At 34.2% G+C, this 27,109-nt stretch overlaps 1 long non-coding RNA gene across 1 annotated transcript in view; it reads left to right on the top strand.

Annotated features, from left to right (window-relative positions):
* Window positions 1–3,760: 3,760 nt before the first annotated feature.
* Window positions 3,761–27,109, top strand: part of LOC129746257 (uncharacterized) — a 79,872-nt gene continuing 56,523 nt past the window's right edge. Inside the window, exon 1 of the long non-coding RNA XR_008737277.1 lies at window positions 3,761–4,296. This is a non-coding gene — a long non-coding RNA (uncharacterized LOC129746257). The remainder of the gene's footprint in view (window positions 4,297–27,109) is intronic.

Raw genomic sequence — 27,109 nt, 5'->3', positions numbered from 1 at the left:
AAGAGTTTCTCGTCGGTAAACACGATATTCTTCAACCTTCCTTCCGCGGCCCTCTTCAGCAGCGCCTTCGTTTTTTTTAACCCGTTCTTGTTTCTGCGTCACTGTAAGGTCTTGAACCTTTTGGATCTTGTAGGGCTAGGTCTGAAGTTTATCTTTCAGGATCCGACAGAGACTTCGATCCGATATGTTAAGATCCTCTGCCAATTTAGTGGCACTACGACGAGGATTTCTCTTAAGGCGCTTCCTGACGATCTTCGCCATGGAAGGTGTCACCACAGTAGGTCGACGTCCCCCACCATACCGTTTTTTTGGCACTTCCGGTCTCCAGATATTTTTTAACTGTACGGTATACAAAACTTCTGCGCACACTTATATCGGACAGCTCACGAACTATGTCCTTCTGCCATTTGCCAGCTAGGAACAAGGCAACCACAGCGCTACGTAAGTAACACTGACATCTTATGATAGCTAAGACTTAATGTAAACAAAGGGACGAGGGGTCGTTCAATACTGTTTCGTGTGCTACGAAATAATTACTGTTGAAGTAATGTAGCAGTTCAATTGCCGGACCCTGTACAATGCACAAGGTGAAGTTATAGACGTAACACTGAACAAACTTACAACAACTCCATACTACAACAAAACATTAGCTTAAGGATTTATTTTTCTTAAAATCACAACTGATGTGAACAAACAAAAAATGAAGTTCTGATTTATCATTGTGGATGTAGCTAAACTAGTCCATATTAAAAGTAATCAACACATGCGTGATCTTTTAACCCTCATCCGCATTAGATTTCATTACCCTAATCAGCACTTGTGGTGTCAATTTGACACCACAAGCTCAAATCGTTATAACTTTTGGCGTGTTAAACCGATTTAAACAAAACTTACATCAAAAGAAACCTTGTAATGTCAGTGAAATATGTTTAGAACATTATATATGGCTAAAGTTACTAGTTTTCTCGTTATTCAGCATGAAAGAAAAAAAATCTGAAAAAACATGCCTCACGAAAACTGCTGTAGTTCATATGTTACACGTCCAAAAAAATATTTGCCTTATGCATATGAAAGCTGAAGTTAATGCCTACATCATGAACACAAGAAATATTTTTTTAAATTTTTATTAATGAAATGGTCACAAAAAGTTCAAAAAAGTGGTCTAAAAACCTACTTTTCATTCGATTGCTAGTAAATACTGTTTGAGCGATGGTAGAGTTTTGAAAAAAATATGACTACGAAATGTATTAAAATTCCAACATTTTGCTGTCTTTAGGTTTTTGATGCAACAAAAATTGAATTTACTGGAATTTTTCAAAGTTCACTACTTTGCGCGATTTTTTTACAAATTGAAATTTCATCTGTTTTTGTGGTCCACCGTCAGGTTGTACCCGGATTATCAGTGTTTTTACTTTGTTTGGACCAACCAAGAGTATATTCATTGGAAAGCACATTTAATCTTCATTCTAGTGAGGTGCAACAAATCACGCAGTGAGATTTCACAAAAATATGAAAATTATAAACGTAAAATCATTCCTGAATTTCTAGAACTACAAGCACCGCGACCAGCAAAACGTGTTTGTTTGCTCTCCGAGTAGGTACGGTGGGTGGTGATTCGGGCAGAGAGCGAAGCCGACAGACGAAATAATGATGCGTGTCGTGACTAGCAAATGCAAACTACTCTCAATAGAATATTTTCAACCAAGAAATGTACGACACGCATCATTATTTCATTTGTCGGCTTCGCTCTCTGCCCGAATCACCACCCACCGTACCTACTCGGAGAGCAAACAAACACGTTTTGCTGGGCGAGGTGCTTGTAGTTCTAGAAATTCAGGATGATTTTACGTTTATAATTTTCATATTTTTGTGAAATCTCACAGCGTGAATTGCAGCACCTCACTAGAATGAAGATTAAATGTGCTTTCCAATGAATATACTCTTGGTTGGTCCAAACAAAGTAAAAGCACTGATAATCCGGGTACAACCTGACGGTGGACCACAAAAACAGATGAAATTTCAATTTGTAAAAAAATCGCGCAAAGTAGTGAACTTTGAAAAATTCCAGTAAATTCAATTTTTGTTGCATCAAAAATCTAAAGACAGCAAAATGTTGGAATTTTAATACATTTTGTAGTCATATTTTTTTCAAAACTCTACCATCGCTCAAACAGTATTTACTAGCAATCGAATGAAAAGTCGGTTTTTTAGACCACTTTTTTGAACTTTTTGTGACCATTTCATTAAAAAAAATTTAAAAAAAATATTTCTTGTGTTCATGATGTAGGCATTAACTTCAGCTTTCATATGCATAAGGCAAATATTTTTTTGGACGTGTAACATATGAACTACAGCAGTTTTCGTGAGGCATGTTTTTTCAGATTTTTTTTTCTTTCATGCTGAATAACGAGAAAACTTGTAACTTTAGTTGTATATAATGTTCTAAACATATTTCACTGACATTACAAGGTTTCTTTTGATATAAGTTTTATATGAAGTTCATAATAATTCAAACGACTTAAATAGATTTTACTTTTGTGGTGTCAAAATGACACCAAAAGTCGGAAAAGGGAGTTTTTTTGTCCAGGCTTCCAGGGTTCGTCCATAAAAAAAGTAAAGATGCAATATTGAAGAACTTTTGAATTCATTTAGGGTCCCCGAAGAAATTTTTGTATTTTGAAGCTTCTGAAAAAAGTTACAAGCCTTCAAACTTGCAATGGTGTCAAAATGACACCCTAATGCGGATGAGGGTTAATTAAGGTGTCTCTTTCGTGTCTTGATTCTCATCACAAGTCTTCAAAGGAAAATAATTGCTTCTTGACCAAAAGACTTCAAAGATGAGCACAAGGATGCACCAACACCTAAATACCAACCCATGTGGCTTTTGGGAAAATCTCCAGTTGGACCACTGCAAAAGCAAGCACAAATCCGAACGGCCACAAAATCTTGAAGCTAGTTGGTTACCTCTACTTGTTGTTGGTGATGTTGATCATCATCATCATGTGCAACAAGCAAGTTCCCCACCCAATTAGGTAGGTATTGGCAAACCTCACTTTAACCTTACTCCTACGAGTATAGCTCGAGTGGCGCTTCAAAAAAAGAACATCGAATGCATGCATGGTAAATTCAAACCAAAATAAAGCTAGGAAAATAAATAAGATGATGAAATGAAAGTAACCACTCTTTTTTGCACCTCTTGAGAGTTTTGTTGTTGGGTTTTGGGTGGCTCAGAAGTTCTATGCGATGGAAAAACATAAAAATAATAAAACTTTGCTCAACTCTCATAGAAGGTTCAGCATAGGCCGACCCGAATCATAAGGCAGTTGGTTGTGCTATAATGTTTCAGTTTATGAGAGCGAGCTCCGATGAGAGAGATTGTAAAATTATGGTGCCACCGACCGAGGCAGGGGGTGGTATGCTATAAAGAGTTCCGGGTGAGTTTTCCTATGTTGGGAGAGTCTCCGGTTGGTTGAGCTTTTGAGTTGCCCGTACGATTGCGAAAACTTTTGGGGAGGACTTCACAAGAACGGCCGGGCAGACGGGAAATGTGGGATACGAAAACGGGGTCGGTCGTCGCGTGGTGCGTACCTGAGTGCAAAAAACAGCTGGTTTCCGTTGAGTGGTTTCTCCTGCTGATGGCTGGGTTAGCCGGGCCCGTGAGTGCCTGATTGTTGCACATTTCTTGTTGCGCTCGCTCTGTTCGTTGGTTTTCCACCTTGGTGGTGTGGTGAGAAGCCATCGTCTCGTGTCCATATGCTCTTCTGCGGCCAGGCCAGGTTTATACCGCTGCACCGAAGAGGGCTCTACGCCGTTGTTCAGTTCGTATTGGAACGTTCTACCGGGCAGTTCGCTGACGAGTGAGATTCCGCGTTTCGGCGTGCGTTGTTGAGGAGAGAACGTCGCGCAGTCGTCGCTGTGTTGTTTGCTGGTAGCGCCGCAGTAATTGTACCCGAACCACATTATATTGCCTGGAGTGTGGATAATTTTTCGATTCAAATTCAACCGTGTGTCTAGCTAGTGACTACCTAGTTGTTTTGTGTGGGCTACGGAGTTAGAACTCCCCCAGTGTGTATCTGTTGTTTTTTTTTTTTTCATTCGCCTCCAAGTGATGCAAAAAAGCACTGTGGGTGCATGTCAAGATTTTCTGGAGCTTAAACAGCGTGGCTGAAAAAGTGTACTTAGTGGGTGCTGCACGAGATCTCTGGGTGATCGAGCCTCGTTGAAGTGTATTGATTATACTCCAATATCGGTGAAGTGTCTACGGGCGGCCTAACAATCGTCACTGCAACAAAAGAGGTTTGTGATGGTCAATACCTCCCTAATATTCTGTCGCCAAATTGGCAGTCTGTGTGTGTGTTTTTGTAGTTCAACAAGTACGTGTTCATATGTGGATTATTTGTGTCTTCTACTAACCCTGGGCTAATGGCTAATGGCAGCGAATGACCTCGTCGTCATGATCAATCCCCATTGTTGTGCAGATAGAGAGAGATGAAACCGTGAAGGTGTCTGTGTCAGCTAGCTAGCCTGCAACTGGTGCTCTGGATTAGCTTCTAGTGGTGCACTTTTCAATTTTTCGGATGATGGCAGCAGCAGCTTGATTTGTCTGGGGAATAGTGCAGATGTTAAGTGAAACTTGAAAATAAATAAAAATAAACGTCAACAGTCAACAGCAACACACATTCGAATAAAGAGAGGCTGCCGGGGGGGAAACGGGCACATGCATGAGCTCTCCAATACACTAAGTAGTGATCTATAGAATTGGATTGGAACACCAACCTACCTAACTAGAAGAAGCAAAAACGAGCAAGTAAGCAAGCAAGCAAGCAAACAACCTCAACTGGTTTGCGGTTAAATGTTACCTTTTTTGGGGGGAGTTCGGCCGAACCGACCTACCTCTTTGCGATGGACACAGACGGGGGAATTGGAATTGGTATCGGTTTTTGGTCAATTTAAACTGCACCACAACAGAGAGCAAGCAGGAAAGATGCTGGGACTGCTGCTACTGAAGTGTACTAACTGAGCTTGGCACGTTTTTTAGAACGACCTTTAAACTGGTGGATCGAGTTGTGTTCAAATCTGGGTGACATTGGATTCACGGGTGAAGCATTAAGATAAATTTGTGAAAAAACGTATATGGTGACCGATCACAACAGTTGACAAAAACCTAAAAAAATAAACTGGTATAGTTCGTGAACAAACCACTTCCAAGGAGTTCAGTGGGACCTACTAATTGAGGCAACTTTACATTTAAGTATTTTTGTACTTTCTAGATTTTCTGCCTAAAAAGTCGTTCTTATTTACTTTCTATAGTTGTCTTCCAAATTTATTTATTTCCCTATTTAATCTCGTGCAAAAATTTTCAGTTTTTGTCTTAGCTGAGCGTTGCAATCGCGTTTCCATCAAGTTGGAAACCGAATGTTTATCTTTATGAAAGTTTCAATTCGCTGATCTGATTATTAGCTTATCCAATGTTGCGAATTTATTTTCGAGGAAATTGTGTTATTCGTTACACCATTCTAAATGCAAAAGAAATACTTTTGCTTCTGTTTGTGTTTATTTTTTTTCTTCAATAAATATGATAGGAAGTATTCTTCTTTTTAGTGCAATAATTGTGTTTGGCAAAGATTGCCTGGTTTTATCCGGGTTTACCTGGATATTTAAAATAATTTGTTTTTAAAAGTCCGGTTCGGCGCGGCTGCCCATATTTCAATGGAAAAGCCCGGATTTTTCCAGGGTTTATTGTCATCATTAAATCAAACTAAAAAAAAAATTGCGTTACATATAATTTTTAATAATGCGTCTAAAACGAAATTTTGTGAGTAAATTTTGTAAAAATAATCATGAATAGTTTTCTGGAAGCCTAAAATAAGATTTGAAAACTTTTGATGAATTTTGATGAAAAATTCTTATTTCAAATCTTTCTCTTAAATTTTGTTGAGTAATTCCTCGGTTTTGACAAAGTTTGCCCGGATATTGCCCAGATATTGCCCGCATTTTTTATCGACAGTTTTGAAATCAAATGCCCGGATTCTGACAGCGTTTTAGATAATTTGGATTTCTTGGATTTCCTGGATTTCCTAGATCCTGGATTTGTCCGGCCGAATCAAAATTTACAAACATGGCAGACTTTCTATCTTATCCGATTCAAACTGACTTCAGACGACAGTTTATACGATCTTTTCTCTATGCAGTTAGAATTGCGATTCGCAACACCACTGTAAACGACTTAAGTTATCATTTCTTATACGATTTCATGTTTGATAGGTAAATACAGAATCCGTTCGATTTTGGCAACACGCCTAATCATTTTGTGTTGCCAAAACCGAATGTTGTCACAATCGAGCGGTTTTTTTTTCTCAACAATTTTTCTACTAATTATTTTAAAAATACAGACCCCGTTCGTTTTTGGCTACATTCGATTTTGGCAACACTCGATTTTGGCAACATCCGATCTTAGCACATGTGCCAAAATCGAACGGTTTTTAGAACCAACATTACTTTTTAGTTTTCGTTTTAATAGGGCTAATTTAATTTAGACAAGCACAATAAATATGTTTTTATGTTCTGAAATGGTGATAAAATGCAACAATAAAAACAAAAGTTTTTTAAAAAAATTATAAAGAACTCAAAAATGACAAAAAGATGAAAAATTCTAAAAGTTAAAACACAAATTCTAACTTAAGACTGAAAATGATAAAAAACAACCAAAAAATGATGAAGAACGACAATAACAGCAAATATGACAAATGAAAACAAACATTTTAAACAAAACAAGAAATGTAGAAAATGCTTCAAAAACATGATGAAAAAAATAAAAAAATGATCACAAGTGGTCGAAAATTATTAAAAAATAACGTGTTTAATAATAATAATAGTTGTTTTGTAAAAATAACTGAAAAAAGTTGAGAAAAAAAAAACGTTCAATTTTGGCAACATTCGATTTTGGCAACACAAAATGTACGAGCGTGTTACCAAAATCGTACAGGCCCGGTACTGTTATTATCATCAATAACATTTTTGACAACATTAAGTCATTTTGTATTTTTTATATCATGTTTCTGATACATTTAGCACTTTTCTTGTTTTGTTTACAATTTTTTTAAATATTTAATTGCTGTTTTGATCATTTTTCATCATTTCTAAAGTTATTTTTTGTAACTTTTAATGTTTTGTTTGTACCTATTCGTTTTTTGATTGTATTAAATTTTCATAAATTTGTCATTTTTGAGTACTTAAAGTTTACATTAATGTGGCTCTTAGTTATATGAACGTATCAAAAATTTCACTGCTCTCTCCCCTTTATATTGATCTCTTTATCAAGGTAACAATCTGTGAAAAATTTCATTTTAATTGGACCACTCTAAGGCGATCCTCAAACGACTTGAAGTGGAAATATTTTTTGATAAAAGGTGAAAATTTCCATTTAAAAAAATTACAATTCATTCTGGCAACACTGTAAAGTCTTAAAATTAAATCTGGCAACACAGTAAAGTCTTAAAATATAATCTGAGTGTAGATTTTATGCTAAAGAATAACTTGTTAGAAGAAAACAAGTAGTTTTGGACTTAGCGAAAAAAGTTTCAGACCGGTTTGTTCATATTTTTCAGAACGTTTTCTGTGAGGATTAAATCTTTGAAGCTTTGTATGGAAATTTCAAATTCTTAAATTTTTACACCTCCCATAAATGTTTTTTAGTTGTTTTTGCTGCCAGAAATAGCATCAAAAACTTTGAAAGCGAACCGTCTAGTCCTGAATAAGCGTAACGAGTTTAAATTTTTTATGGAAATTTATATGGAAAACCAAAAATTTTCATTCAAAAATCGCCATAGATGTACAGAAAGATTCAGAAAATATAACTTTGTTTGAAAAATATTCCTTGATTCTTGCAGTACAATTCATATGAACAAAGCACAAACCTAGCTTATACCTCAGAAAATATATTCAATACTATAGGAATTTTTCTTTCAAATATTTTTTTTTTAATTTTAGCGTTTTTGACAGTTTGTTCGAAAGCTGTTTAACCATAGGATGAGAATAAAAAACTCAAAAAACTGCTTTGCATAGCTTGATTTATATAGCCTTATATAACCATTTTTAAATACTATTCAATGGATTCAGATTGTTTATTTTTAAATGATTATAACTTTTTTTCATGTAATTCTTAGCAAAACATGAACTTAAAAATAGTCAAGACCATAAATCAAAGACCAACTTCATTTCAAGCTCATTTGAATTTTCTGGATGATTCAATGTGCAAAAATTTTTACTTTCATACCAATTTCCATACAAAATTGAAACGCGTTGTGCTAGCTCAGGAATTAACCAAATCATCTCAAATTTTACACTGATGCTTGGTGACCCAAAAGGTATCGATAAAAATCATTTTTTGCAGCGGTGTACTAGGAATATATGAGAAATTAAAAATCAAACAAAAAGTTTATTTTCTAAGTTATAATTTTATTTAACTTCGAACAACTTTCTCCTGAACTTAGAATCATGAAAATGAAATTTTCCGGAATGTTTGAAGTGCATTAAAATATCAAAGTAAAGTTAGTGAGAATTCTAATTAAGTTCTTGAAAATCTCAAACAAAAAAACTTATCCAGTCAATGAATTGGCTAATGCCTAGTAAAGGCTTACTGCTACATTTCAATTATTTACACAAGATGGAGCCATACCCGATCAGAAGGGGAAAACAAAATTATATCAAAATGAGATATTTTGATACTGATTTTATTTTATCTGAATGAGTTATAATTTAGTACTCGTAGGATGTTAAAATATCTCAAATTATATCAAAAAATCTATACGATCATAGCTAAACTATATCAGTTTTTGATATGCTCCTATCAAGATTATATCTCGTTCAGATAGCATAGTTTGATATTGGGCAGAACAAATCCTATCAAAATTATAACTTATCAAGATATGAATGCTTCGAGAAAATTTTCTAGTGGAATGTCAGTAACCCACACTATTAGCCTAAACCATGCTTCATTATTGGGTTCCCAAAAATTCGATTCATGTTTATGAATCTGTTGAGCGAAACTCATTAAAGTACGGTTTGGGCCGTTGATTTCGATGTCCTTGTTTCATAAAAAGTTGTACGTAAATATATCAAAATAAGATATGATCATTTAATTTTAAGACAATTCGAAAAAAAATCTTCATCATTGAAAATGAGCTCAATCCTATTCAAGTCTGTCAATCAGAATAAGATATAATTCAGATTGGAGATACTTGAAACCGAAAATTTTGAGTTCTTAATTATAACTGTATCAGATGTAAATATCTTGGTGAGATAGATTTGAGTAAATATTTTGATATGCTCTCCTGATCGGGTAGTCATCAGAATTAAGGAAGCTCTTTCAAATGCTAAATTGTTAAACGATTAATACTTTAATTGTTTAATAGATCTGCGCACAGTTTTTTCTGTTTTTTTTTTGTTATTGTCATTATTATGTTTATTTTTTACTGAATGAATTAAAACCTTTTTTTGTTATGTCGTTTACAACAATCTTTTAAAATAAGATTAAGTCGTTTATGTATCCGTTGCTGTTTTTACAAAATTATGCGTTTTATTGGAATCAGATCCAAAAAGCAATACATAAATAGATGTTTTGTGACGTTACAAATTGAGAAAAATCGTTGCTTGTTAGAATAAAAAACCCTGTTGGTATTTCTTCTTTTATTGATATTCTGTTCATCATTATGTACTTATTTGTAGCTTTCTAATCATAACTTGACTTTTTATTCCAACTTTGTTTATTGTTAGAACATTATTATCTAAAAACAGTTTCAAGATAGTCAGGAGCCAAATATCCGTTGTAGTGTTAAAGTTGCTCCAAAAGCAGTTTTATTGTTTTTTGGGTGAAGCCTAATGAGTTTCTGATTTCAGAAGTCGTTTTGTCAAGTTCGCTATTTTTCCATTTATTTATAGTGGTCTGAGCTGCCACGTATTGTGGGTAGAAAGTTATGACCAACACTGAAATATTGTTAAAATTTTTGTGATTAGTAAACTGTAAATCTTCACTTTTAATATGAAAATCAACCGCAATAGTGGAGCAATAGTGTAGAACTGTTGTTTTTAATTTTAAAAGGTTGACGAACATCATAAAAGAAAAAAAATATCGTAGAAACCAAACAATTGAGAAAAGTGGTGAAACAGTTCCTGGCATTATGATTTTGCTTTTAGCATCCCATTGAATTTATATGAAAAAATATATGAAAAAGTAAAAGCTTATTTAAAATACATAAGAGTAACAGTAACATTAACGTGAGACAAAATACTTGAAATTTTCTACGAAGTTGTTCCTTATGTTAAAATCTTTACTTCACAAAGTTTGTGATGTTCTACAGTGGTGCCAGATTTAATAATGATTTTTTTGAAAATTTCTGAGTCGATTTGGGGTCATTTTGGAATTTCTCAAACCCTGGGGTCTAAAAACCTTGGTCTTGGTCTAAAACTCATCTATGATATTTAGCAAAATTTTTAAGTAAGGTTTACATGAATAAATTAGAAATTTTAGGTTTGTATGGAAAAATTGAATATTTTGTACTGAAAAATCAACATCAGTTTTGTTTCGTCTGTGGAACTGGGCCAGCGGATGGTTTTTGTGCCAATTTATAAAATTCCTAATGGAAATTTTTCGCTAAACAACTTTGTCGAAGACCGTAACTTCGTATCTAATTAGACAAAAAAGTTATTAGCTGTTTAACAGGGGTATGTCTTTTCGCACTGATAAACAATAAATTCAATTGACATCCCTGCAGAGTGCCTAGCGAGGTATCCGAGATATTAACCAAACAGTAGCGCTACAAAGTGCTCCATACAGGAGCTTAGAGAATTTGGGAAACCTTTAGGAACAGGCATATAATTTTAAAGAAATTAGCTCCTAATGATATTTTTTTAATAATAATTGTGCATAATTTTGTCATGAAAAGGTATTTGCAAGGCGTGTCTTTATAGAAATACATTCGATTTTTTTACAAATTTTTTCGAAAAATGTGCAAACAGCTCTCACATAAGAGCAGACATTCCAGAAGTGCATTTTTCATAAATAAAAAAACACTCTTAAATAAATTCATAAAAAATTTGAATTTGTTTCTTTGGTTAACAGAAAACGGAATAAAATTCCAGTTTTTTCAACCCGATTTTTTGCTTGTTAGAATGCTTTGCAAAACAGAACTTTCGTATATTTAGCTTATAAATATCTCCAACATTTTTTTTGAATGATTGTTTTTGTGAAAATATCACTCTTTCATTCAAAAATTTTTAAAATACTTAGGTGTGTTTTCAATCGCAAGAAAAACACCAGTTTTTGAAACTCAATTTATCGTTTAGTAGCTATCAATATTTTTTCAAAAAATATTTAAAACACTAGAAGAAGGCCTAAAAGTTGATTCTACTAAAAAGTAAAGTAAGAGATCTCTGAAGTAAAAAGCCGTAGTAAAATGAGTTTACCTTTTTTCCTAACTACAAAACGTCAAACATTTACCTGGCATCGCGGATTGCGTGACTACTTTCCAGCAACACTTCGCGAGGCTCAAGTAGTGATGTCAGTTGAATTTATTGTTAATCAATGCGAAAAGACATACCCCTGTTAAACAGCTAATAACTTTTTTGCCTGACAAGATACGAAGTTAGAGTCTTCGGCAAAGTTGTTCAGCAGAAAATTTCCATTAAGATTTTTATAAATTGGCTCAAAAACCATCAGCTGGCTCGGTTCCACAGACGAAACAAAAATGATGTTGATTTTTCAGTACAAAATATTCAATTTTCCCATACAAACCTAAAAGTTTTAATTTACTCATGTAAACGTTACTTAAAAATTTTGCAAAAAATCATGGATGAATTTTAGACCAAGACGAAGGTTTTTAGACTCCAGGGTTTGAGAAATTCCAAAATGACCCCAAATCGACTCAGTCTAATGTACATGTATGGGGGTCACCAATAAAATATTATAATTTTTGATGTAGATGACCTGGTAAAAGCTCTACTTTACACCTTGGCAAAAATAAATACAATAGTTGAGTGAATATTTAACCTCCCTAGAAAAAAATGGTGCTTTGAATAACAACCAATCAAAGTTTTGTTTGACATAACCAGCTGTTTTAATCTCTGAATAATTAACGGTTGACACTAATGGCGAGGGAGTCATTATGAGCGTCATATTTGTAATGGTTGATCTTGCCCATGTTTCGGTTATTAGTACACATGGCAGTCTGGTTGAAAACAAAACTTGATTTAATAGTTTGACAGCAATCAACAATGTATCCCTCCGGTATTGTTGTACTCATAAATCGAAAACGTTGTATGCACCGCGCGAATGACATTTTATCGTGGGAATTCACGTTCTGAATCGATTTACCCACATACGTGTGAAGTAAGGTGATGTAGTAATGTTTTTTTTAATTGTTTCTTCAATGGATGAATTGCGTTCGATTTTGAAATTGCTTTTAAGAGGATAACTCCCGTTTTTTATTTATTACTTAGGAAACTATTATGAACGTCATATTTTTAATAGCTAACGCTTCAGGTTGAGGTTTTTAGTAAGTGGCATTCGAAAACAAAATTGATTTAATAGTCCTGGTGTTTGTTAATTTGGAAAGGTTGTATGCACCGAATGACACTTTATCGTGGGAATTTATGTTCTGAATCGCTTCGGTACGTGTGACGATGTTGTTGTAATGTTCTTCATTGTTCTTTTGAACGGATCAATTTCATTTGATTTTAATTACATATTTGATTTGTGATGCAGTTTTGTTTTTTATGGGTTTATTTATGGCTTAAAATAATTACTTTTTCTGTATGTTATAGTAGACTGAGTCGATTTAATGTCATTTTTGAATTTCTCATATCCTGGGGTTTAGAAGCTTCGTTTTGTTTCAAAACTCATGCATGATTTTTTGCAGAATTTTCAAGTAGCGTTTACATGAGTAAATTTGAACTTTTAGGTTTGTACGTCGAAATTGAATATTTTGTACTGAAAAATCAACATCATGTTTGTTTCTTCTGTGGAACCGAGCCTGGTTATGGATTTTGTGCCAATTTTTGAATTCTTAAAAGTAAATTTTCCGCTGAACAACTTTGTCGAAGACCATAACTTTGTATCTAATTAGGCAAAAAATTTATTGGGGATTAGGTATTGAATGGTCAATAGTTGAATTACTTCAGAATCAGAATTAGTTTCTACCTCTTTGAAAATATATTTTTTTAATTTGCTTGAGATATTTTTTAAGATAATTTTTGAACTCAACCGTCAAGATCGAAAAACTAAATCGAGAAATTTTACCAGTTTTATGAAGTATAACTGTAAAAATAAAAACTTATTCAATGTAATGCTGTAAGAAAAATAATGAGAGAAACATGTGCCTGACACCCATAATTTATGCTTTATTTGGAATATAAATATAGATAATTAGGAGCTTGTTATTGTTCATCTAATTTAAGCAGCGCCAACGAAAGCTTTATCAACTTTCAAACGCCAAAGGTCTTCATTCGAACTTTGCAACTCTTCATTGTTGTTGGTGTATTGATTTTCTATACCTCAAACTCAACTACCCTAACCTGAATCCCCTCAATTGCCCTTTTGATAGCTATTTTTTTTCTTGCTGTTTTTTTTTCCATTCTTATTCTTCTTATATCGAACCAACGGTAATCGGACACGTTCCTCCATTCAGCTAGCTAGCAAGCCAGCCAGCCAGCCAGTCAGCGAGTATCGTTCCATTCATGAGGGATTAAAAACGGGGCTCTCCTTAATTGGCACCTCTCAAAGAGTTTGCAAAAGGCAGCAATGGGTTGGAACAACATCGAAAAACGGGCTGACGTTCGAAAACTGAAGTGATTCAAGATACGATTTTCTTCTAGAGAGCCTAGAGCTTCAGTTCAAACTTTGCAACTTTGTTGGGGGCGACAACGTTGAGAGCTAACGAACACCAGTCTATTTGTTTTGGCACACTACACTTACTACATCAAATCTAAAACGACTAAAACCCCTCAAATGTCGAGGGGTAGTCGAACTTGGTTTTTTTTTATCCACCCACCTAGCGAATGGTGACGAAAAGCGGTGCCCTAGCATTTAAAATGTATAGGTACCTACAACATTATTCGCGATTATTTAGTTGGGGTGTTGCCTAGGTTATCAGAGTGAAGCCACGGGTTTTCCGCTTTTTTCTTCTTCATTCACCTGAACAGTAACTGCCAGGTAACAATAAAGTGTTGTATTGCGGTTTCGGAAAAAAAACGTGAACTGTAAGTTCAGTTCATCGAAGGGTGAAAACAATCAACGATTATTCGACGACGACACTGTTCATTGTCAGCTGAAACTCTGGATAATCAAACTTGTGGTTGTGCTCGGTTTTCGGAAAATTTGTAAGAAAATGTAACTGATCGATTTCCTCCAGTAACAGAATTGTTATTTGTGTGTTTCGTACAACTGGTATCGCTTTCAGATCGAAAATTCGATGAAAAACATGATATCTGTGAAGTTTTCAACTATTTATTTGCTTGAATCTAGAGATCAATCAACGCAGTCATCAGTTACTGCAAACAAAAGCCGGGTATTTCAAAACCGAATGGCTTAATTTTCGTCTAAGACCTTGATCCTAAAGTTTGATATCCAGGCCATGATTATCTCGAAATTACCCGTTACTGAGCAACTAAACTGCATGATCAATTGCAAATCGATTAGAAAGTGTTTCACAGGCACACACATCATTCACACCTGCCCCCAAAACAGCTTCAATTATCCATTTATGAACGGCAGCAGCATCATCATCACAGACACCTTTCAGCTTGGTGTGTCGTCTCGAACTACCTTCTACTCTTCATGAATGAACAAGCCAACCAGAGACTGCAAAACCTAAAGCAGTAACACCTTTTCGCATATCATCATCATCATCATCATCACCTTCAAGGGTACCCCCTTCAATTACCAACGTTATTGTTCAGTCGAAATTCACACTGGCCACTTGACAGACTCCAGGCCAGGCAGAGGTGTTTTCTTCATCTCCATGTCGATGAATGAGATATTTGTTTAATGTTGTTGTTGTCGTCGTTGTTTTTGCTGTTTTTGTCATGCGAAAGAGCATAAAGTGGCATCGTTGTAATTTTCAGTTTGTTTGACGATCTCGAGGCGTACTGTAGATAGTAACAACCGAAATTTTCCCTCAAAAAACGTAAAAAATAGATAGTCTTAAAAACGACTAAGAATGTATGGATAAATCCATTTGGAACATCGTTGAGAAGAGAAACTCCATGTTGAAACAAGGGAAACTAAACTGAACAATCAAGTGAATTTTAAAACACAAGTGTTAAACCAATTTTTGACGGTTGCCATAGAAAAAGATGAAAATCCGTATCTACTTGAACCTGATAAAAATGAAATGGATTTCTTAAAATAAAATATTCAGTTTTCCCATGCCTATATTAAAACAATTTAATTTCGTTCTGAAAATTCATCAATTATTTTATTTGCATGATGCCTAACTCCAAGAGCAAAAATATTCATAGAAATTTTTGTATTGGATAATTTCCTGATTCCAAGCCTAAGTTGAAGAAAACCATCGGCTTCTGAGAACAACTTGATTAAAAGTATTTTTTATCTGCTTGGCATCACTTTCTTCGTTCAGAGGGGATCCTAGACACTGTTATGTAACATGTCCCGATAAATTCCATATTTGGTGTACCAAAAAATATTTACCATTTGAATATTAAAGTTACAAATAACCAAAATTTGGTTTATATTTGAAGTTTTTTTTTCTGTGCGTAAAAATTTAATTTCAAAATCCTAAAATGTTTATGCTTTCTAAGACTCGCAAATAAACAGCTCTCCTGATGACACCAAAAAGCATTTAGAAGCAAACGAGTTGTTGAATGTGGAAGAACAACTTTTTTTCTTTGTGTATGTATATTTATAGTGCTATTTTTATAGTCATTTAGTGATAAATTCTCTATGTATAAAAAAAGGACATTTTCTAAGAGTAAGCCCGCATTGGACAAATGGATAGGAAACCTATCAAATGATTAACTGTGAAGAAAACATTAAAACGGAAAAAGTGGGAGGGCCTACAGGTGTGAAGGTAAAATTTTATTTGTATTTTGCAGCTCAAACTATTTAGCAATTGTTTTGATTTTTGCCCCAACATGTATGCACCAAATAAGTTATTTTTTCGATTATAAATGTTTTCAAAAGAACATGTTAAGAAGCAAGTGAAATTTGATTAACCAGCATTTGTAAATATTATAAAGGTGTTTTGTATCCTTTATGATCGAGAAAACTCGTTAAAACCGTCAAAATAGAGACAGATAAATGTAAACCCAAAGCATCAAGTTCAAAACAGAGACGAAATCAATTTTTTTTATCAAATTTAAAGTGGTCTAATAAATTTCTGCAACCATGTTTTACGTTCATTGGAGTCCAGTACAGATTTAAAAAATATGAAACATGCCACATTCCCTTAAACAGAGAAAATAATCGAAAAATATTTAAAAAAAATGATCAATATTACCCCGGATTACGGTACGTTTCTATGTTTATCAATTATCAAAGTTCGATTTTACCCAAAACTGACCAATTGAAAAAAATTCTCACGTTATATCACCAAAACCATATTATCTCCAAAGACTATTTTTAGAGCTAAGGCTTTAACTATACGTTCCTCTGTGTTATATCTAAAAATCAAAAAGTTCAGGATCATATTTCATTAGGGTAGATACAGACCCCGTTCGTTTTTGGCAACATTCGATTTTGGCAACATTCGATTTTGGCAACATCCGATTTTGGCACATGTGCTAAAATCGAACGGTTTTTAGAAACAACATTACCTTTTAGTTTTCGTTATTATATAGGACCAATTTAATTCAGACAAACATCATAAATACGGTTTTCTGCTCCGAAATGGTAATAAAATGCAACAATAAAAACCAAATATTTTTAAAAATTTCATAGAGTACTAAAAAATTACAAAAAGATGAAAAATTCAAAAAGTTTAAAAACAAATTCAAATAAAAGACTGAATATGACAAAAACAACTAAAAAATGATGAAGAATAACAAAAATAGTAAATATGACAGAAGAAAACAAAAATTATAAACAAAACAAGAAAAGTGCAAAAAGCGTCAAAAACATGATGAAAAAATGAAAAATTACTACAAATGGTCGAAAATTTACTGAAAACAACGTTTTTGATAATAATCATAGTTATTTTATAAAAATAACTAAAAAACAAGATGAGAAAAAAAACCGTTCGATTTTGGCAACATTTGATTTTGGCAACACAAATGTACGGGCATGTTGCCAAAATCGAACGGGGTCTGTACTATAGATTTCGACGGGAGATAGTTTTCGAGAAATTATTGAAAATATGCATATTTTAATATTTAATTGTTTTAAACCTACACGTTCATATTTTCCTAATTTTGCTTGTCTTATCTCCTTATCTTTAAGTCGAAAGTAATTGTGAATTCTGCTTCTAAAACTCGACGGTATAGTCTAAATAGGGAATGTTTTGTAACATGAAAAAAGTTTACTTTTTCATCAATCATAGCAATATGAATTCATTTAATTCAATGTGAAGATGAAACTCAAAATTAGCTCAAAATTTTTCAAAATAAATGGAATTTCAACCTGAATTTCATTCAGCTTTCAAAAATAAGCGCAGGAAATTCATACGAAATCTATTTTCTTACATCAGTGTTGTAGTTTATATTGCCATGGTTTCCATAATATTGTGCAGTGATGCGAATGTCATCCAAAAGACGGTCGGGATCGCGACAGTCGCATAACATTTTCCAATGACATTCGAAAATGTATCAATGACATTGACGGTCATCCAAAAAAATGTTAAATGACTAGAGAAAATGTTATTCAGTTTTGCAATGACAGTCGCTCAGAAAAATTCATCTCGATAACATTTTTGACTTGTGACAGTCGAAGATTCTGTTGGTCCTCTGACTAGCGGAATGACATTTTTGAAATTTCGATTCCGTGACTGTCATGGGAAAAATTAAAAAATGTCATGATTATGACAGTCACGAAGTTCATTGGCCACGGCCAATCTGGCCGGTTCCGGAGTCCGAAAAATCAAAATGATCAGATTTTAACTTGCGACACATGAATTGAAAGCTCTTGACCTGTACATGATGGGGAATTGAAAGGCAAAGTGGTTCGGGGCCATTCGGATCCTGTAGAATTGGCCGTGATTTTTCGGATTCCAGAACCGGCCAGACTGGCCAGCCAACATTGCAAAGTCAGCAAGGAACCGTCTGACTTTCGCGGCAATCATTTTAATAACATTTCATTGAGATTTTTATGAATGTTACGATTATGTTCTGTGACTTTCAAAATGTTAAATGTCGCCATAACATTTGCCAATATGAATGTCATCGAAGCAACGACCGACTTTCATCAGTTTATCGTAACATTTTTTTTCCACGACTATCACAATCTCGATGCAAGTTGTGACATTCATCCCGAATGTTATTTGACATTTTCTCTTAGCGATGACATTCACAAAATTCAAAAAGATGACTGCGACAATCGTTTCCGTACTGATGAATGTCGCTCTAGGCTTCAGAAAAATGTCAAATGACATTCGGACAGTTATCATCCCTGGTTTAATGACTTTCAGAGAGGTAAACAAACAACTTGCGACTTCACATCACAGGATGAAATTTCCAAAAAAACCGTAATTGTAAGCTAGTTTATCTAATCTAGATTTTAAAACTGGAAAATCACTGTTCTAGCGCCATGATGGACATATCCTGGTGCTGTGAGTCATTATTTAGTAAATATGTAACTATGAAACATAGATGGATATTCAAAATCTGATCGGTTTCCCATCAATAAATTTCATTACAAGATAAGTTTCCTGGTTGTGTCATCTAGATCAAGCTTCTTCCAAGATAATTGTGCTGGGTTGATATCGAAATCTGATATTCGTTCGTCTAAACTCGAAAAAATGCCATTTTAATAAATAGAATAATTTTAAATATAAATTGAATGAAGTCGTTCAGTGAAAATGTTGTTTAATTACTCTCCTAATCATGATGTTTTTTACGTTTCTTTGAGTTGAAGCAATTATGCTCTGAATAAACTAAAGCATTAGAAAAAAGCTTAAAGCGATTCATTCATTGTAGATCATTAGATCTTTGAATTTGTGCATGTCTGTCGAGAACTAAACCTTTTTTGTCGAAAACTAAAACTGGCTGTCAAAAACTAGATCTTTGCAATGGTTAAGAAAATAGCATAAAAAACTGAGTTTGCACACTTTTGGTCAACCAAAATTGCTAAAAATGTAGAAAAATGTACATTTCATTATGAAAACTCTATTGCGTTTTTTTTTTAAATTATATTCTTAAAATAATTAAACATTATTATTATTGGAACTTAGACTAAATTTGTCGAAAACTAGGTATTCAACATTACCGAATTAAATTTCGATTTAGAAGTAAAAATTATTGATCACAATTTACAATGACAAATGGATGGCAGAAGTGATAAAAACAAAACGATATTCTTGAATAACTATTCAGAAAAATAAAACAGAACCCTTGTGGAAGCCAAGCACGGATAGAAAGTTTATCTGAAAAATATATAATTGAAACATTTCTTTAATTTTTCTGAAATTCAACAACAAGTGTATTATTTTCATGATTGAAATGACATTTTTAACGAGATTTTTTTTACTCCATGGTATAAAAAATACGAAAATCATCGTTTTACCAACATTTTTCGCATGGAAAATTATATATTCGTAGGTCAAATTTGTATAAAAGGATATCGAAATAAATTTGTACAAAAAATTTGATGAAAAAGGTTTTAATTTCTTCTCCAATTTTGATTAAGTTCAATGAGTTAGTGGAGAAGAGACAGTTAGCAGCCCCTTCCCCTTTTCGAAATGAACATTTTTTGAAGTAATATGAAAACTTTTATGATTGGTAGAATTTTGATAATTTGTAAAAAAAAAATCCCCAAATCCAACAACCCCCCCCCCCCCCCTCCACTCATAGGGTTTGCTCTAGGACCGCGCATGGTCTGAGATAAGATATTTTAAATTCGTTAACTGTCGGCAAACAGTGCTTCACTTTGCTGCATGACATTGATCGTATGAACGTTCACAAATTTAGACCATAAGATCTTTATTGGAAAGCATGAACTTTGACTCTTAATATTAAATGTAGCTCAGTTATCAGATGAGCTCATGGGTTTAAAACTCTTGGAATTGCTGATGTCATTACAGTGCCATTGAGTTCTATTTTACATATTGCATGATAAACCAATCATAAGTATGGATCATAAAGCTTCGTTCTTTTAGAAATGGGACAGTTACGAATGTGTGTATCTCAAAAACCATTCGTTTGTTCGAAAATCGAAATACTTTCTATGAAGGACATGAAGGTAATCTTATGATAATTCATGAAAAATTTAAAAAAAATATTTTTCGTTTTTTGTTAGAAAATTCTCTACTTTTTTCTTGGTATCTCCCATCGACCGGCGCACACTTTTTTCAGTCATGATATTGATAAGTTTTTCTAACTTTTATTTCGTCTAATCGGTATTCTAGGTGACTGCATCCTTCTCCTTCAATTTCTGCTACTTTTCGGTTCAATACTTCTCTTTTAAAAGAAGCTGAGGGCAATTCGAAGGATACAGCTGTTTCGAAATTAACAAAACTTGATTATTTTCGAGCCACTAGAAAGCGTTTTTAAAGGATTTTCTGCTGGTAAAACCAGAAAAAAAAACAAAGTTAAACCATCATGAGATTAATATTAAAGCATTATTGATTAGTATAGATCGTAGGTTGCTGTTGTCCCAAGATTACTATTTTTGGGCTTTTAAAAAACAGCAAAAAAAACAAAGAATTCGTTTTGAAAATAGTTGTTTTTTCCACAGGAGCAGAGTTTTGGCCAACCTTTATATTTTCTACAAAACAACCAGCAATTACATACTTTAATAAGCTAGGGACCATACCACAAGCAAACATGTTATGGGATTCAAACACTAGAGTTTGTTTGATATAGAGTTTTTCATAAGTTTTGTTGTCCATCAGAAATCATCTGTGTCATAACGCTATACAGCTTACGAGCTCTGAAACTAGCAAAAATTTGTTGTTTGAGGTTAGGTTAGCATGACTCTATAAGGAGGCAACACTTTCAGCTTATTGGAGAAAAAAATTGCTGGACATTTCAGCGATCTACACTTAGTTTTTTGCTTATTCAAAATTAAAAACTTCGGTAGGAGACTTGACTTCCCTAATGACCCTTAACCGTAGTTGTCGATCATGTACTTCACTTAAATGCTTGATTTGAACTTTGTTGACATTTTATACAGTGTTTGAATACTTTTCCACCACTTACACACGGTAATTCTTTGAATAATCAACGGTTTTGTCAGCTATGAATTTGAAAATGATGGTTTTTTTTAAGGAAACTGTGCAAAACCATTTTTTTCTTTTTCTCTTGCATCGTGAATATCTCAAAAACACGTTTATTTAAAATTTTGAAAAAAATCGGTTATTTAGTATTTTTTACAGGAAAAACAAAATGCTGTCAAAATTTTGAATGTACAATTACCCGTAAATGAGTTATCAGCAAAAGAAAGTTCCGATTTCTAAAAGAACTAAGCTTTAGGAATGTAAATTTCCATGTGCTATTGATATTTCTATATTTATTCGATGCTTGAAGCATCTCAAAAATCAGCATTGAAACCTTTTGCAACGCAAGGAATGAACCCCTCTCTGCATGTGGAATGCCAATCAGCAGTTGGTACCGAAACAAATCTTTTCAACCTCTCTCTGTCTGTGGCAACAAGTGTTTTCGGGTTTTGATATTTATGATTACTGCAAAACCAATAAATGCTCAATCATTGCAATATGTATAGCGCCCGTACGTTCGTCGTGTGCCTCGATTCGATCGAAATGCTCATAAATCGGTTACGTTATCGTGTTATACATATCCAAATAAACGGTGATATTTCTCCGATCATGTTCAAACCATTCATTCGGCTGGCAACCGATTGGGGATTGCGGTTTTTCTTTTTTTTTTTTTAGGGGTTGGGTATCTGGGGTCTGTAGCAAACCCGGTACCCGGTCAAATCAGCAATTTCGGCCCGGTTTTTGGTGAAAGAAAATCGAAACTACGCCTGACGACTATCGGACGGGTTTGACTTGTTATGTTGAAGCGTTTTTTTTTTTCTGGTGTCCATGCCAAGCCAAGACACAAGACGGGAGAGTTCAAGTGTATGCAGTGCAAAACATTTTGTTCAAATAATTTACCGCTAGCCCAAAGTTGCAACTTTTTCTCCAAACATTCGAATCGGCACCTCACTCGACTATACACAATCAAAACTGCCCCTTTTTATTTAGTTTTTTTCAACCTATCTTTTTTATAAGGTGGGGCCTGTTTGCGTGCTTTTTTCTCGTTGGTGCCATGTGCTCATTAGACTATGTAATACACGTGAATTGGTTAACGCTTTGGAGCTTAATTTAACAGCAAAATAGCGTCGAAACAGGGAAAATTGTGCAGCACCAAGAATGAAGTTTGTGATAGTCAATTGCAGGTGAAAAACTCGTTACAAATTGCATGACATTCTATTGTGTGGGCGAAAGAGCGAGAGTGATTTCGATGGCATATGAAATCTAATCTGTTTGTAAGTTTGGTACAGCGGACAGGCTTTAAAAATTGCCAGCAACGACTCCAATGGATGGCGGGAGCTTTTCGAAATGATAACGAGTAGGTAGCAAGCAAGGTCGGTTATTTTACTTCGGCAATTACATCAAGCAGTGTCACCTTACAATGTGTTATTGTTGCATTGGAATATAACTATTTTAAAGACATGTTTCTGTAGATTTGGTTTTTTTACAACTGCACTGTGAAATCACCTGTGGAGTATAGTTTTTCAATCAATGGAAAGTGGAGTGACATCGAGGGAAAATTTTACTGAAACGTATTACAAAACATCATATGATAGTAATCATTGTTATTACATGCTGCTTCCATTTCAAGCTTGGTAGTGAAATTAGAGAAGTAAAAATCAAAATCGCTGATCATCGTCAACATCTTGATTTGTGCTGAAATCAACGATTGTTTCGAATTGGTAGACATTGAATCCTTTATTTTTTAATTTAAGTGAGGAGTTAAGTAATTGATTTTTGAGATAGCGTCTAATGAAACATTTTTGACTTTTATTTTTGGGCCATCTATTATGTATTCTATAAACCAACCTTTTCCTCAATCAAAGCTTTTAGAATAAGATTTCTGTTCCTAAAGCTTGACATTCAAAATTACTAAAAAAAATTAATTTTATTGAAGTTCCGACAAATTTAGCCAATTTTCCTTCTTCAGCACAAAAATAAAATATTTAAGTTAAGGTTGCCAGATTGCCCGGTTTTATCTGGGATATTCAATACAAAATTTGGGAACAGTCCAGCTCGGCCCGGATGCATGGATTTTCTTGAAAAATGTCCAGATTTTGCCCAGATTTATTCACTTTATTTGATAAATCAAACAAAATAAACAACAAACGCCTCCAAAAAAAATTGGAGCCAGTTTTATAAAAATAAATAACTATGAAATTTTTTTGGATGCCTTAAATACAATTCAATATCTGTCGATGAGATTTGATTAAACCAAGGTTTTTTTCTACTTTTGTTCTTGATTTTTTTTGAGTAATTTATGATTTTTGAGAGAATATGACCGGATATAGCTCGGATTTATGGTCGTCACTTTTGAAATCAAATGCCCAGATTTTTCCAGGTTTTTATAAAAAATTGCCCGGTTTTTCCAGCCTGGATGGATACGTACTGAAAAAATTCTGGCAACCTTAACTTAAGTTTTTATCACTCCATCAATGTTTTCGCGTAATGGAATGATTTCAAGTTTAACGTATGCAGAGTACAACTTTGTGAGACCTATGAAATTACTTTACAGGGAAAACGGTTTTCTTTGTATATTTAGCCATTCATTGTGTAAATCGTTATATAACACTCACTGATTTGTAGCGTAAACCACCGCAAGTACTAGACTTCAAATTTTTCTATTTTTTTTTTCTCCTTGTGTATCTCCGGAACATCTAGGCGAGATTTGTCAACGAAAAAATTCTGGCTGGAAACATGCCACGTGTTGGCTAAAGAGTTCGTTTTGCTGTTCATTACCAAATTCTTCAAAAAATGTACCGCACCGCTAGCGGTCCAAAACATCACCGTATTTTGTTTATTTTACCGGTGGGAAACTTTTTTACCTTGTTGTCAGGCCTGTTTATTAGTCAGTTAGACGAACCAGTTTGAATTTTTTTTATCACTTCCTCAATTGCAATTTTTGGATTGCGCTTGATAAAACCTCTTTATTTTCTCCCCTCCATCGAATCATTCATCTTCATTTTTATTTTTTGCCCAATGATAGGACTCCTTGAAACGACTCCTATGAACATTAGTGGCACAATACATTTTCCGGTGGCATTGTGTCTCCCATAGGGATTTTCCTAGATTTTTCGTACCTACCCAAAAGTTTGGGTCAATGAGCTTCTGTACTTGACGCTATCTTAAAAACCACTTAACAGATTTTCTCCAAATTTTGTACATTACTTTACAGCTTCTTCAACATCAGCATCATAAATGTGCACATCCTTCACCTCGGAAGTATCGCTGCCAAAAACATGATATCAAGTTCGTCATAGGGGATTTGAACGCTCAAGTCGGCCAGGAGAAGGAATTCAAACCGACAATTGAAAAGTGCACTGCGTACCAGCTGATCAACAATAACGACCTCAGATGTATAGATTTTGCTTCAAACGAATGGTCGAACGTAGAACCTTTTTGCAGCACCGCCTTTCACACAAATACACCTGGAGATCACCGTATCAAACGCAATAACAGATCGACTACGTTTTGATATACAGCCAGCATCGAGGTCAGATCCTTTCGAAGCGCCAACATCGAGTCATGGTGAAGATGCGCCCAAAACTGTCCGTAGTGAACAACATACATAACGAATGTCAGTTCGGCTGAATATCGCACGACTGAAGCATCCTGAGGCCGCGGCAGACTACACGCAATCGTTAAAAGCAGCGCTACCAGCAGAGGGCGAGGTAGACGAAGCCCCAGGAAATTCAATCAAATAAACCAGATGAAATGATTGTATGAAATTCTCCAAAATAGCATAAAGCTACAAAAGTGGAAGCGATATATCTACAATGAAAAGATTCCAACCCGAGCAGACTTTTATGGCAAAATTATAGCAAATTTTGCTATCACGCCCTGTAAGCCAAGTTTGCTCTCATTTTGCTTGACATAAGGTGGTACACAGCAAAAATGAGAGCACAAATTTTCATACTTGGTTAGCAAAGTGATACCAAATTTTGCTCAAACTGAGACCCTAACTACACCTCATTTTCCGAGAGCTCGGAGAGCAAAATAATGCTTATTCAAGGCATCAATAGAATTTTTTTTGACAGCAAAATTTGGCACTAATATGCTCTCAAAACATGAGAAATGTGAGGAATCGATTTGGCCTTAAAACAAGCAAAATTTGTCAATTTGCCAGTAAAGTATACAAGCTCTGCTTTGTACCACCTGAAAACAAGCAAAAAATTTTATTCCCAAAAATTACTAAAATTTTAGTAAAGTAGATTTTTTAAATAATCCGGTGCCCTACCAATAACGAATGGAAATTGATGTGATTATCTATTTACATACAAATAAATATTGCATCTCACTCGGATTCGTTTTATTTATTTTCTAAACACTGTATAGTGAATAAAGTAATTGGGCTTAATTGTACTAATCGGAAATAAACACCATTCTACATCTCCTGGATGATGATGCTTCCTGAAACGGCGTCGTTGTAGCGTACCTGTGAATTGAAAAACAAATTAAAAAATAATTAATTCTAATAATCTTAGTCATGATAAAAATCACATATGTTTCCGAATCAATATTTTAATTGAGGCCTAAACTAAAAATTCAAATTAGATGTTGTGCTTTTAATTTTCGTTTACGCAAGTCAAAAATCAATGTGTTTCTGGTACCGAGAAGTCAGATTTAGGATCCCAAATAGGTATGGGTATCCGATTTAACTTTCTAGATTCATCAAATGTGTTAATGTTTGTTGAAACATTCTAACGTTATATTTTGGTATTCCAAATAAGTTTAAAATAAAAAAAAGTTAAAGCAGCGTTCATATCAATCAGCTCATTTAAATATATTTTATTTTAGAAAATTTTCCTTCATTGTAATGAATAACAGTTCAAAAACTGTTGTTGAATTCGACCAGGAAATATATTCTAATCATTCGACCTTTAGTGCAAAATACGCAGTATTTGACCGGGAACTTGACAATCAAATTTGCCTTAAACGAACATCTGATTCAAACATGATAAATATTGCACTTATTGTCAAAGTTAGACAATCTTATATTGTCTTTTAACACTAATGAAGCAATCCTTATTTATAACTTACCATTGTCTCGTGATTACAAACTCCTTGGCCGGAATCATCACCGAATAAAACCCGGAAATTATCAGGAATTTCTCCCGAAATCTTCCTTCTAATCGTCACCACAATGCTCAGATAGTGTGGATCCCTGAGCGTTTATTGGAGCACTAAAAGTTTAAAAAAATAAATAGTTTCATTAGAATATAATTATTCTTTAATATTAGATCGGGGGAAAAAGTGAGCATAAGTTATTAAACTTACATAGTTTCACTAGCGCTCATTATACAACATGTCCTAATGTCCATTCTCGTTCACCGGAGGTTTGCAGCAACCGTCATCAAGGTTACCAAAGGGATAATTGACGTTTCTGAGCGATCATTCAAGGAGGCGAAATAAAATGCCAGGCCCCTACTATCCCGCACCGCCTTTTCCAACGTTCTTACGGCCATAGTTCGTTGCCAGACAAATTCGCAGCTAAGTCCTGAAAAAGAAAACAAACAGAAAAACTTTTATGGATATGTTTTAATTGTATCTGTTCCTTCTTAAATAACTTGGAACTGGAACAGCGAGAAAACGGTTCGCAGTTCGAATTAGAAACTGAAATTTTAAATTGACTGCATTTTGAATCAGCTGGCCACACACTTTACGAACGGTAACTTTTTATGATTCTAGAGGTA

Source organism: Uranotaenia lowii, chromosome 2 (genome assembly GCF_029784155.1).
Source record: "Uranotaenia lowii strain MFRU-FL chromosome 2, ASM2978415v1, whole genome shotgun sequence".
Lineage (NCBI taxonomy): Eukaryota > Metazoa > Arthropoda > Insecta > Diptera > Culicidae > Uranotaenia > Uranotaenia lowii.
This window is presented reverse-complemented; position numbering and strand designations above follow the sequence as displayed.